At 47.2% G+C, this 13075-nt stretch overlaps 2 long non-coding RNA genes across 2 annotated transcripts; one reads left to right on the forward strand and one right to left on the reverse strand.

The window, feature by feature from the left end:
• Positions 1 to 927: 927 nt before the first annotated feature.
• Positions 928 to 5681, reverse strand: LOC130529089 (uncharacterized). Its single transcript, XR_008951482.1, has 3 exons — positions 5417 to 5681; positions 2860 to 4405; positions 928 to 1272 (listed from the first exon to the last, which is right to left on the reverse strand). It is a non-coding gene; the product is annotated as an uncharacterized LOC130529089 (long non-coding RNA).
• Positions 5682 to 6123: 442 nt separating this feature from the next.
• Positions 6124 to 6963, forward strand: LOC130529090 (uncharacterized). The gene is made up of 2 exons (XR_008951483.1): positions 6124 to 6425; positions 6522 to 6963. It is a non-coding gene; the product is annotated as an uncharacterized LOC130529090 (long non-coding RNA).
• The last annotated feature ends 6112 nt before the right edge of the window (positions 6964 to 13075 follow it).

Genomic DNA, 13075 nt, shown 5'->3' on the forward strand with positions numbered 1-13075 from the left:
TCCCTTCTCTGTGCGCGCCTGCAGTTGTGTGCATGTGTAACGTGCACATCTGGGCTGTTTCTGACACGCGTCCTTACTAGAAAGCTGAGGAAACAGCATCAACAATAGGCAGTCTTTAAATCAGGCACCGTCTCTCCCCACCTTCTCCTTCCGCCGTAATTGTTGCCGCAGATTTTAGTCTCCTTTGTTCGTTCCCTCGGCCTACTTTAAATAACACAGCCTACACATTCGGAGGGGTTACGGCGCAGACAAATATAAAATGGCTCGCGTTCTGCGGATAAATTGCCATTTTCCTTGAAAGTTGCTTGGCATGCTGAAAATCGCCGTTATGGCTTAAATTGCAGATGTAGCCCCAAAGAATATAGAAATAAATGTAAATCTGTGTGTGTGCGTGTGTGTGCGTGCGTGCGTGTGTGTGTGTGTGTGTGTGTGTGCCTGAGGAGGCTCTATCTGTCCTTTGATTCCGGGGTGAAACGGTTGCATTTCAACGCGGCAGCTAAAATTGCAGCGGTTGACTAAATATGGATGTGCAGTCGCGACATTAAAGAGGGAGACATAATTGAAGAACATAACTACAGGACATCCCAGAACAAGGTGGGGTGACGGTTGTCGCGGTGACGAATCGGTCTGGAGATGGGGTGAAGGAAGGAAAGGGGGGGGGGGCTTTTTCTCTTCCTGTCGCTCTGTAATTTTCATGTCACTCTGCTTCTATCTGCATCTGTGGCTGTTCCATCCCAGCAGCTGCAGCAGCTTCTGAAGCCGATTCGGCTTCATTGTTTCAGGTTAAATCTTCTCAAGGTTTAAGCATCAACGGGGAATCGGCCGTTTTAATTATACACTTAAATTAATACACCTTTTCTCAACATACATCCAATTTTAACAGTTTCTTTAATCATAAATTCAAGCATCTAATCTCGTTTGTGTATATTGAATCTCTTGATTTACTCAGATGATGCGTTCAAAAAGGTTCTGAATTTTTATTGTTTTATGTAGGTTTTTTTTTAAATGAATTCCCACTTATCAGCTGTTACAAAATGCTCCTTCGCTCCACAAATTAAAAAAATATATCAGTCATAAATTTGAAGGTGATGAAGACGTAAACCGGAGGAAGAGCGCAGTGGAGGCGGAGCCCGCAGGACAGCTGGTCAAACCTCCTGACTGATGGCTCGTGGGTAATGAGGGGTGGCCTCATCTTATTTTGAAAGGCCAGAACACTTCCTGTGGCGATCTGCAGGACAGTGATGACTCCTTGGTGACGGATCTTTATTGCCGCTGTCAGAGAGACGGTAAAGAAAAGACTTTTTTCATGTTTAGCTGAAAGAACAAATGAAAAGAGACAAAAAATGGAGCCGTTTTTGTCTTTTATAAAAGTAACTTTCTGATCGCAGCTCCCTCCAAGTACGATTATGGAGTGTTTCTTAATGCCAGGGAACTCGCACTAAATTCTCACACTAATTAAAAATATCTCGAGCTTAAAAGTCTGTTTTCATCTTTTCACCCAGTCTGACAGTTTAATCTGCGTCTGTTTCCAGTTTGGAACCTTCACTTCTCCTCAGCTCAGCCTTCATTCGCCTCTTTTTGATAATCGCTGAGTTCATCGGCTCCAATCTCATCAAAAACACGTGTTTTTCTTTTGTTTCTTTACTTGTGTGACATTTTAGAGGAAACGCAAAATAAAACAGGCTACTGGAGAGGAAAGAAGCTAAACAACCGAGTTGGTTTCACTGTCTCACATTCAAAAACCACATTTTTTCATGATCAACAGAATGGATCAAATCAAATTGAAATGGAGGAATTCCTCGCACACACACACACACACACACACACACATCCCTGTACTACAATCTTTCTAAGGACTTTCATAGATGCATTACCCAGCTCCCTAGCTAAACCACCCCAACTAAGCCCCTAACCCTGACCTCTGACCCCTGACCTAAACCCAATTCTAAAGTCAACCTTAAAACTACGTCTTAACCCTAAAAAATCCTTTGAAGTTGTGAGGACCAGTCAAAATGTCCCTACTTTGCTAGTAGAATGAGTACTTTGTTACTCAATAAGTAGCAAGTACAAGAAGACACACACACACACACACACACACACACACACACACCACACACACACTGGTGAACACATGGTGCTTCCTGCTGCTGGCAGGACCTGTTGGTGTGTTTGAGTATTGATGCATTCTAAATTAATAAACATATCTGACAAGTGCAAAGAAGACACCCGAGGGTATCATCATGTTTGCAAACAACAGCCCCCTGCCCTCCCAACCCCCCCACCCCACACACACACACACACACACACACACACACACTGGCGTGCACAGTCAGTGAGCACGCTCCCTGAGGAGTACCGATTGTCTAATGATTCAATTAGCTGCGCGGGTGCTGAGAGCTACAGGAAAGATGGAGCGATAATTGAGAAACATGTTTTATCCAGACAGATGGAGACATTTAGAGAGATTCGTGCACACGCAACACAATATTAATCACAATAATGTTACTAATAACCTAAAGATATGAAGTTTTCATCAGTCGCCTGTAATTTGAGGCGCTCAAATATTGACAGTGGATGATTGGTCGCGCCACGCTGCTCCTCTACGTCTGTTTACCAGTGTTGTATTGTTTACTGAGGCCTATTTGTTTGCTTGTTTCCAGTCGTGTTTTCATCCAGGTCGTCTTTCAGCGCGGTTTAGTCTGACTGGAAAGAGAGTTTAAACAGCTGCCCTGTGTGTGTGTGTGTTTGCCTGTGTCTACATGTGCCTGTATTTGTATGAATGTGCATGTGTGATGGTGGTGGGGGGGTAAACAGGGGCCGTCAGGGAGATCTTTTGTGTTGCAGAAACGTTGACTTCACCTTCCTGGTTGACCTTTAGCTGTGGGACTGTGGTTCCAGCTCATCACATGACCTCGGGGGGTGAAATAAAGCGATTCTTAGCTAAGCGGAGCGCCATCAGACGTCTTGTTACTGGAAAAAACATTTAGAATTAAGGATTGTGACAGAAAACAGGTTACCTGAGGGTCTTCGGCCTTGATTTGTCTTTGGATTTTACAACTTAAAGAGATAAAGTTTCAAACTGATTGAGACTTTTCCCAGAGTGAAAGCGAATAACATCTCTTTTGTCTTTCGGGTGAGCTTTCTCTCTGGAGGGTGAATGCGGCTTCATTTCCAGGTTCATGGTGAAATCCGAAGAAACTCGTCAGCCCCTCGCGCAGGCAGAGATGGGCTGCGTGTTCAGCTGCAGCTGACGCTGTTTTGAGACCGTATTTAATCTACTTGTGACCCAAATCAGGGTCCTGACCCAGATTATGAAACACAGCGAAGTGTCTGATTAAAGGCCAGACCCCGACATGTCAGTTCCAGGACCCTCAGCCCTCAGAGGCAAACAAGTCCTGAAGAGAAGCCACTGTTCAGATGGAGACACACTCACTTCACCCCATTAGCCCGTCCACACAGTCATGCTAGTGTGTGTCTGAGTGTGTGTTTGTGTGTGTGTGAGAGAGAGAGGGAGAGAGAGAGAAAGAGAGAGAGAGTCCTGCTGGGTGGCAGAATTAAAGGAGAGGTCTGTTGGAGCGGAGCCTTTGAAATGGACACACATGGACTTCCTCTCTCACACACACACACCCACGCACACACACACCCTCAGGTCCTCCTGCAGCACCAACCATCAACACTCCTCAGAGAACTGAGGGTCTGCTGTCCATCCCATTGCTAATCTTTACACATGTAATAATTCACCAATGTTTCCAGAGATGTTTCCTCCCAAACTCAGCGAGACCCTCTTCATTCTCCAACCTCAGAAAACCCACTCGTCCCAAGCGTGCCCGTGCGCTCCTGGCGGCGGAACCTAAAAACGAGCCCCCACAGCGAGAATGATTTTTCCCTTCCACAGCCCCAAACGTGCAGTTTAGCTAATTTTCCTCCCGGTCCTCGACAACAGCACCAGATCTCCAGCGCGAACAGGTAAGGAAAAAGCCAGCGCGCGGGAGGGGAAGGCAGCAGAGGCCGGCGTGCTGGAAATAAAGAGTGGAAGCGAGTCCGCTCGATTACCAGCCCCCTGTCTCTCATAATTGCAGCGGCTCCGAAACAACCAAAACAAACCAAATCAGGGCTAAAGTATCTGCCTGTCAACGCTGCCCGCTGTGAGCCAAATAGCTGCTTCTGGAGAAATGCTTTTTTTGAAAAGCAGCCATGGTAAATATGCCTCTGAGCGCGGCAGAGCGGGCCCTCCCTGCCGACCATCCTTCTTTTTCACCCTCCGTCCGCAGCAGTGTTCTTCCTCCTCTTCCTCCTCTTCCTCCTCATCTCTCCGTCTCTGCTTTGCCGTCACACTCGGGCGTTTTAGGCGAAACCGCTGATGTCGGATCTGCTTGATATTCGTCTCTCGCGTTCCTTAAACAACCTTGAGAGGGAAAACAATGTTGTTGGATCACACCGCTAGCATTTTTAGATTGGACGGTTCCCGTTTGAGGCGAGAAGCTCATTTGAGGACGTGAAAAACTGCGAGTTGTGTCTGGCACGTGCGGCAGCCTTGGTGGCTCGGACAAAGGAAACGAGTTTGGAACAGATTGACACTTTGATATTTGACACATTTGTGTAAATAACATATATAATGTGAGACAGAGGCAGGAATGCTAATGCTAGGTCTCACACAGTGAGGATTTTTCATTAAATATCAAGGCCACTTCTGGCGCATCGTTAATGTCTCTATAGCAACGAGGCATGAACGTTTTCTAATATGGCTGTAATGAGAGGTGTCACGTGTGATGTACTGGGGTACTTTACTGGGAAATCCAACCAGCAGCAGTTGTGACTGTAGCTTTATTAAAGACAGCGGCAAAGTCACCTAAGTGACAGCGCTCCTCCTATATCCACGTGTGTGTGTGTGTGTGGTGTGTGTGTGTGAGAGAGAGAGAGAGAGAGAGTGTGGAGGCTGGTTATATGTCACAAAGGATTAATATTATTTTTAATGACGGTTTTAGTCTTTATGTTCACTGCAAACAGTGAAAGAGTCTCTCACTCTCTCAAACACACACACACACTCACTCACACACACACACACACACACACACCACACACACACACACACACACACACACACACACACACACAGGCACACAGAGGCAAATGTACAAACAGATCACCATGTTTTAATGCCCCATAAACAGTATTAATGACACCTCTAAAGCCTATTAGTGGGTTAAAAGATGTAAACCAGCTCTTCAAACAGCGTGAGTGTTTGTGTGTGTGTGTTGTGTGTGTGTGTGTGTGTGTGTGTTTATTGTACAGTTGTAGGATGTGCTGATACATTTCCAGATAAACCATTATGAAAGTTCTTGAGGAGCTTCTTTAGCCTGTTGGAACAACAACGTAATGTCGCCAGTAATAAACACGTTACTAAGCTGTTACGCACCACGTTTCCTAAAACAGCCACCTTGATGTTCTGCTACCATCCTCAAGGTAATCGGTGCACTTCACCTCATTCAACAGCCCGGTGTCGTCTCAATGTGCGGCTTTGATGTCTTTCATTTCCTACCTGCTGTTTGGGAACCTGACTGCGCCTCCCACCTGACCAGGTAGGTTCATGTGAGCCCCGCCTTAGATCAACCTCCTAATGCTGCTGCGCTCTCTCGGCTCTTCAAACTGCTCCTGCGGCAAGAACCAACCTGTCCTCGCACTTTGTTTTTCTCAGTGTGTGTGTGTGTGTGTGTGTGTGTGTGTGTGTGTGATGCCAGGCTGGGGCGTGGCCCTGGCCAGTTTACTCTCACCGAACAAACAAATCTCTGATGTGTTGTTCTAACCCTGATAGCCGCGGCCGCCGCCGTGTCAACAACAGGCAGGAAAAAAAGCCCTCTTTCGTCTCCGTCTGCTCTCTCTCCCCGTCACTGTCTTTGTCGTCCTTTGAAATCTTTCATTTTCTTTTGTCTTCATTCCAAATGCCGCAGTTCCTCCCTCCACTCTCCCTTTTCCGTCTGCGATCCTCCCTCGGCTTTCTTCCTTTGAGCGGGCAGAGAAAGCGTAACCACAGAGCGGCTGTATGTAAAGGAAGTGGCTGAGCCCAGCTTTGCACAACTGTTTGGTGATCTCTGTTGCCAATTTGTATCTGTAAATCTTTGAGAGTCCTGTTTGTGTGTTTGTTTGAGCCCGGCCAGGTGTGCTGGATCCCAGCCAGCCCCGGGAATAAAACCACTAATCCCATTTCCTATTATCCATACATGCCTGTTCTAATCATTTGCTTTGAACTTGTTATTTTGGCTTCTTTTTTTTTTTTCGCGTTTGAATTGACGGCCGCGGCGGCGCTCTGCCGGTTTCGTGGCCTCGGGCCTCGTGAAACTCTTCGCTGGTTTCTGTTTAAATGTTAATACACCAGAGATATTTGCTGCCATTATAAAGCGGAAGCCGACCTGCGGAACATCGCCGAGGTGAAAAGACTCTCCGGCGTTTCAAGTGCAACTTTTTCACTTCTCCCTCTCATCCAGCTTCACTTTGAGTTGAACCTTTCATTATTTCCACTCCAGACGAGAGCTGAAGAGAGCTGAAGCTGACGGCCACGACGAGGAGCCCAGGCTCCGGGTCACTCTGGGAGGGGAGGCCGAGGCGTCGGGACCAGCATCATCGGGATCCTTCTACTCTACTGAAGTGTCTCGGACCCTCTCACCCTGGAAGCACCGAGGCTCCCGTCCACAGGAGGACACTTATGAGCCTCCTGTGGGTGGTGGACCGACAGGAAGTCAGTCCCGTGTCTCTGCACCCGGGCCTGAACCCTGAGAGACCTGATCAGGAGCCAGGTGGAGGATCACTGGGCCACTTAAACTAAAGGTGGTGGTTCAAGGAGGAGCAGGAAACAAGGTGCAACGGTGCTTGACGTGACAGGAAGTCAAATCAACAAACAAACAAAAAAGCACGAGCGTCTTTCTAGTTGTTTCATTCTGAAATAAGTAAACGTGTTTTTCCCACCAACGTGTCTCAATCCTCATGATTCCCTCCTTGGTGTTAAAGCTGGGTGAAACCCTAAATAGAGGTATGTTAAAACCTTGTTTAACTATTATGGAGTTCTGAATCACACACACACACACACACACACACACACACACACACACACACACACACACACACACACACACACACACACCGTGGTGTTTTGACGGCATGTCAGTGTTAAGAGATCAGTTTAGACCACCCCAGAAGAAAGGCTAAGGGATTAAAGGTGCAAAAGAAAAAAAAACAATAATAAAAGTTATTGTTCAAATGTTGAGCCTGCATAAAAAAATCTGCATGAAAAGAAAATTTGAATGAAAAACAGAGGCGAGTAGGAAATGTCAGGGAAGCCAAGGTCCTCCTCACAACCACGGAGATCCATTTTTGTTGCTGGAGATTGTAATTAACGCACCTCTGTTATTAACATTTTTCACTATTAATGGGCCCCCCCCAAAAAATTTGTAGAACCAAAAAAAAGCCGCAATTAAAGGGAAAAAAATCTCTCTTGACCTTCAGCGGGTTTGAACTTCGGAATAGTTTTTCCTCCACTTCTGCTCAGAAACTCCTCAACATGTGATCACAACTTTAAAAAAAGCAGTAAAGTCCCAGAAAACACCAACTTGGGGGGGTCACGGGCACACAAGAATCAGACTTTAGGGCTATAAATGGATGTGGGGAGGATCTGAAGCGCTTTTTGTTTTGCCGGATCCGGGCCGAGTCCAGTCTGTCCAGTTTGTGGATCCGTGCTAATCCTCTCGCTGCGTACCTGCCCTGACTCCTGTTTAGTCTCACGGCAGCGACGCCCTCCCTCTGGACAAATACCTTCCGGAGAAACTTCCGCCCCTCCTCAAAACCACTTCTATCAAAGGCCCAGACAACACAAAAATCCCGGAGCGGCTGGAAAACCGACCGGGGCCACACGTGTGCACGGAGCGGAAAGGGCGGCACGAACCAATGACTCGTTTACGTCACCTTTCAGGGACATTTGAAACGGTTCTGACCCAGCAGAACCTCTGAAAACGGACAAATGCTGAGCAACATGCGTGAGCACAAGCACACGTGCACGCCTGAAAGACAAGCCAGGAATGTGTTTACCTCGCACTAATGTGCACGGCAAACGTGACAAATACCAGACAGCTGGAATGAGCCTGGGCCACTGCAGCGCCGCAACAATGGCTCCAGTGACAGATGCGGCTTTACGCCGGCGCTCCGACCCCTCAGCTCTGGCCCCTCAGCTCCGAACCCTCAGCTCCGAACCCTCAGCTCCGACCCCTCAGCTCCGACCCATCAGCTCTGACCCCTCAGCTCCGACCCATCAGCTCCGACCCCTCAGCTCCGACCCCTCAGCTCCGACCCCTCAGCTCCGACCCCTCAGCTCCGACCCCTCAGCTCCGAACCCTCAGCTCCGACCCATCAGCTCCGACCCATCAGCTCCGAACCCTCAGCTCCGACCCTTCAGCTCCGACCCCTCAGCTCCGACCCATCAGCTCCGATCCCTCAGCTCCGAACCCTCAGCTCCGACCCATCAGCTCCGGCCTCTCTTCCTGTTTACTACTGTTTACTTCCTGTTTACCTGCGTTGATTCCAAACGGGTCACCTGAGCTGGATCGCCAGGCGAACTGTGGCGGCCAATATCAGCGACTCCCGCCTGAAGTGACTCGCCGGGTGTTTGCGTTTCCACTGAATCCGTGTTTTAGATCTCGGAATGTTTGTTTTGGTTCTCGTATTTTAGAAAGTTTGTCGTTGTTTCCACAGACCTGTGGATTGACGTTGTCTGGGGTGATTCTCTATTATGTGAAGAGTGAATAATCCCTGGCATTATCACGCGCCATCGTGCATCTCAGGGTTGTTGTTTTTTTTAGACTGGGCGGAGAACGCAACATCCTGTTTTGCCCGCATTTGGCTCCACTTTCTTTGAGGGACCCGGTTTGCATTATTGTTATTGTTATTGGACCTGAGGAAACTGTCAGATTCAGGGTGGGTCAGGATTGGGTGGACTGGAACTGGATTAGTCTGAAATCGGGCTGTGAGCCAGGAAAAGCTAGCAGCTGAGTCTGAACCTGATGAAAAACAATTATCATTTCCTGCTTCAGATGAGTGTAATATCATTTCAGATGAGTTGGCTAGCATGGAATGCACCCTGAGCATAAAGTTTTAAAGCCAGATTTAAATGGTATGGGGTGTTAACTGAAAGGATTAATAAAAGATTGGGTATGAATGGTTGGATGACTTAAAGAGAGAAAGAGAGCGAAAGAGCAAAAGAGAGCGAAAGAGAGCGAAAGAGAGCAAAAGAGAGCGAAAGAGAGCGAAAGAGAGCGAAAGAGAGCGAAAGAGAGCGGCTCGTCTGGGCGATTCCTCTGAGGTGGAGCAGCGCTCACACATGTAATGCACACACATATGTAAGTGCGTACAACACGGTCCCCCAAGTAGCTCTCTCTCTTTCTCATGTAAACACACACACACACACACACACACACATCGCTGACTTCCTTCTGTTGTGTGTGTTTTGTCAGTCTAATCTCTGGTCTAATCCTCACACTACTGCCAGACAGACAGGCCCACCCAGGTGAGCATGTGTGTGCGTGCATGCCTGTGTGTGCATGTGTGTGTGTGTGAGGTCATTTGACTATAGGTGACACTGAGATGGTAAGATACATCCACACGTCATATAAGTGTTTGTAGACAAGCACATGTTGCTTGAGTGAAATTGAACTTCAGAAACTTTGACCTGCTAATTTGTCCTGTTGATGTAAATAGAAGAAAATGCTAACGCTAACGCCACTGTCGGCAGTTAGCAAAGCATCCTTCACCCCCTCTTAGCTTTATTTGAATATTTAAATAGTTCACATGTCGTAACTAACGTGTAATAAACAGGTGTAATGCTCACAAGGATGGGACGCTGATGGTTTTCTAAAACCCTTGGCAGTTGTAACAGTGCTAATTTATGCTCACCTGTTCAATTTTCCAGTCAATTTAGTCTGAATTCAATATTTCATGTCTTTGAATTAGTGCAGTGTCATGATTGACAGCTACATTGGGCCAGTGGTTGTGTGGGCGGGATTTGATGCCAGAAGTCTCGTGAAGGATCCCAGTGCGGAACTGTCACAAACGCTCAGGTTGGAATCCAATATTAGTGCGACTTTTACAAGATTGGTTCTGATTCCAAAAGCAACATAGACATTAACAGTTATTTAATATCAGGCCAGTAACTGTCAGAGAGCCAAACTCCAAGACCGTGAAGTGTAACTTTGAAGATTTCCAACATGAATCTAATCCGCGGTGGAGCCATTTTCATCTGACATTAAAAGCTGAATTGCACTTTTCATTCACTTGAAAACATGCCGCAACTATTCTATATACCTCATATGACAAACAGCTAATCCTTATTTATGCTTCCCCAGCCTGTCACATATTAAGCTGCCGTTACATTTCAGCCAGTGGCAGGTAAAGTACAGTAAGCCTGACTGCATTTGACAGCAGCCACACACACACACACACACACACACACACACACACACACACGCACAAGGACTTAAAAGGACGTTTCTTCCACAATGAAAGAATGAACGCTGACAGAAAGATAACAAAAACATAATAGAACTCCGCTAATTGACACCTTATTTCTATCTGCAATGCTGCCAAAGTTATGATTTAAAATGCTGATGACCACGTTGACTCGTGTTTAGAAACATTAAAAAACCCCTTTTAAATGAAATCTGGTGCGCAGCCAGAAGCCAAAACACCACCCTTGAAGACGGGGTATTAAAGGATCACAGGGTGACTCAGAATACGGTGTTAGCACATGTGCAAAAGTCAGATGATGAGAGTGGGAAACAATGTTTTCCTTCCCTTTCATATTCCTCCATAAAGATCACAACGAAAGACAGTTAACAGCAAAGACAGCGGGAAAAGGGGGCGAAGGAGCACCCCTGGAAAACTGGAAGAAGGGAAAGTCCATAATATGATAGAAAGCCTGAAACGTGGAGCCATTCCTGTGCATTCCTGGATGTGCAGAACATGTGTGAAGGAACCTCAGAGAGCAACTTTCTTGTTGAAAGCAGGCTGTAGCGAAGGCTGATTGCAGGTGAAGAGGCCTCTCGGAATGCTGGGTAATTTACATGACATGATTACCGCAGCAGCCTCGTCCTTTGTGAGTGTGTGTCTGTGTTTGTGCATGAGCGTGTGTGAAAGAAAGGTGTGTGTGTGTGTGTGTGTGGGGGGGGGGGGGGGCGACATGTGAGGAACAGGTTTTAGTGGTAATGTGCTGCTAAACATCTGTGAGATTGACGACACTCACTTAAAACAACTAGAGAGGGACGGCGGGAGGGAGCCATGATTGAAGGAAGAAAAGAAGGATGAAAAAAGAGGAAGGAGCAGGATGAGGGGTGTGTGTGCGCGTGTGTGTGCGCGTGTGTGTGTGTGGGGGGGGGGGGGGCACAGGGCAGCAAAACAAGGAAGGAACCTAAAGGAAGGAGAGAAGATGGAGAGTGATGATGGTGAAAACCCACCCTGATACCTTGTGCGCATGTGTGTGTGCATGTGTGTGTGTGTGTGTGTGTGTGTGCGAGCGTAGAGGGGGCAGATAGGGCAGACAGGCAGCATGGTCTAACTTGCTGTAAAAGCACCTGAGGAAACAACATGAGAGTACCATGATAACATCTACCACCCTGTGTACGTGTGTGTGTGTGTGTGTGTGTGTGTGTGTTTGATCTATAGATTACCTTCTTCCTTCTGTACTGACATTATTGCTGCTTGAATAAAGAAACATGTTTATTCCAAAGCTGCTTCTTCACGTCTGGACTTTTTTCTTTGCTGAAGACACATCTCCCCTTCAGGAGTAACGCCGGTTAGCTGCTCATGACAGGCTAATGGCTAAATGGTGACATTTCAACAGATTTCTGACATTCTAATCACACACCGACTCGCTCTTAGACCCTAAATCCTCCCAACCGCCATCAAACACTCGTAGATATAACAATGCTTCCTGGCGTGGTTGCAAGATCAAATATGTTGGCATTTATGTGTTAAGATCAGACAGACCCAGAATCCTCCAGGGTCACACCCATATCGGGGTATCACCCTGATGCATACACCCAGATATACATTATCTACGTGGTCATTGTTAAGTTATCCACCACTGAATACATGTTTCTGAAAGTTCTTTCTCATATTTTTGTGTCTTGTGGGAAAATTTCTGCAGGCGCAAACACAACCGCGAGGATTTAGAGACGTTTAAGAAAACACTTGTCCCGCTCCCATCGCTGTTCTCTCTCTCTCTCGCCCGCTCTGGCCCCCTCTCTCTTCCTGGCAGAGGTGGATTAGCAGAGTTCTGCTCCGTTTACCTCCACCTGTCAGCGCTGCAAGAACTTGTGTGTAGCTGCGTGCGCGTGTCCGCGGGTCTGTGTGAGTCCTGTGCATTCAGCCATGAGAAGCTGCCGCTAAGACCCTGCATCATGGGTACTCTGCAGGTGACAGCTAAACAGTCCCACCCAGAACACACACACACACACACACACACACACACACACACACACACACACACACACACACACACACACACACACTCTTAAAGTGATGTTTTTAGGCAGCTAAGCCAAGTAAATGCTTTGGGAATCAAGTGCCATTAGCAGCAATGCACTCAGAATATGAAAACTTTTATGTTTTCCAGTTTCTATCGTCCAGCAGCTGAGAGGAAAAGACAGAAAGACGAGGAGGGAAGGAAAAAAGAAAAGCAGAGCGAAAGAGTGTGCTGTCTTGATGTGTGGTCCCGTGTGACTGCGAAGAAGCTGCACCTCCATGCCTCGCTGCCGTCCCACCTCCTCCCCCAGCGCTGCGAGCCTGCTCCGGCCTGTTAGCAGGAAGTGTCCTCCCAGCTGACACACACACACACACACGCACACATGCACGCATCCTAAAAATGTTGGCAAAACACTCCAATGAGACCGCAGAATGAAAACATTTAACAAATCAAAACATGAAGCGGCTCAGAATTGATTCTCCAAGGACACCTCGCAGGAGCCCTTTTTCTTGCCTGTCAAGGACAGCTTCGCCAGTTTTTTTCCACGCTGGATATCATAACATAAAAATGATTCCG

Source organism: Takifugu flavidus, chromosome 7 (assembly GCF_003711565.1).
Source record: "Takifugu flavidus isolate HTHZ2018 chromosome 7, ASM371156v2, whole genome shotgun sequence".
Classification (NCBI taxonomy): Eukaryota; Metazoa; Chordata; class Actinopteri; order Tetraodontiformes; family Tetraodontidae; genus Takifugu; species Takifugu flavidus.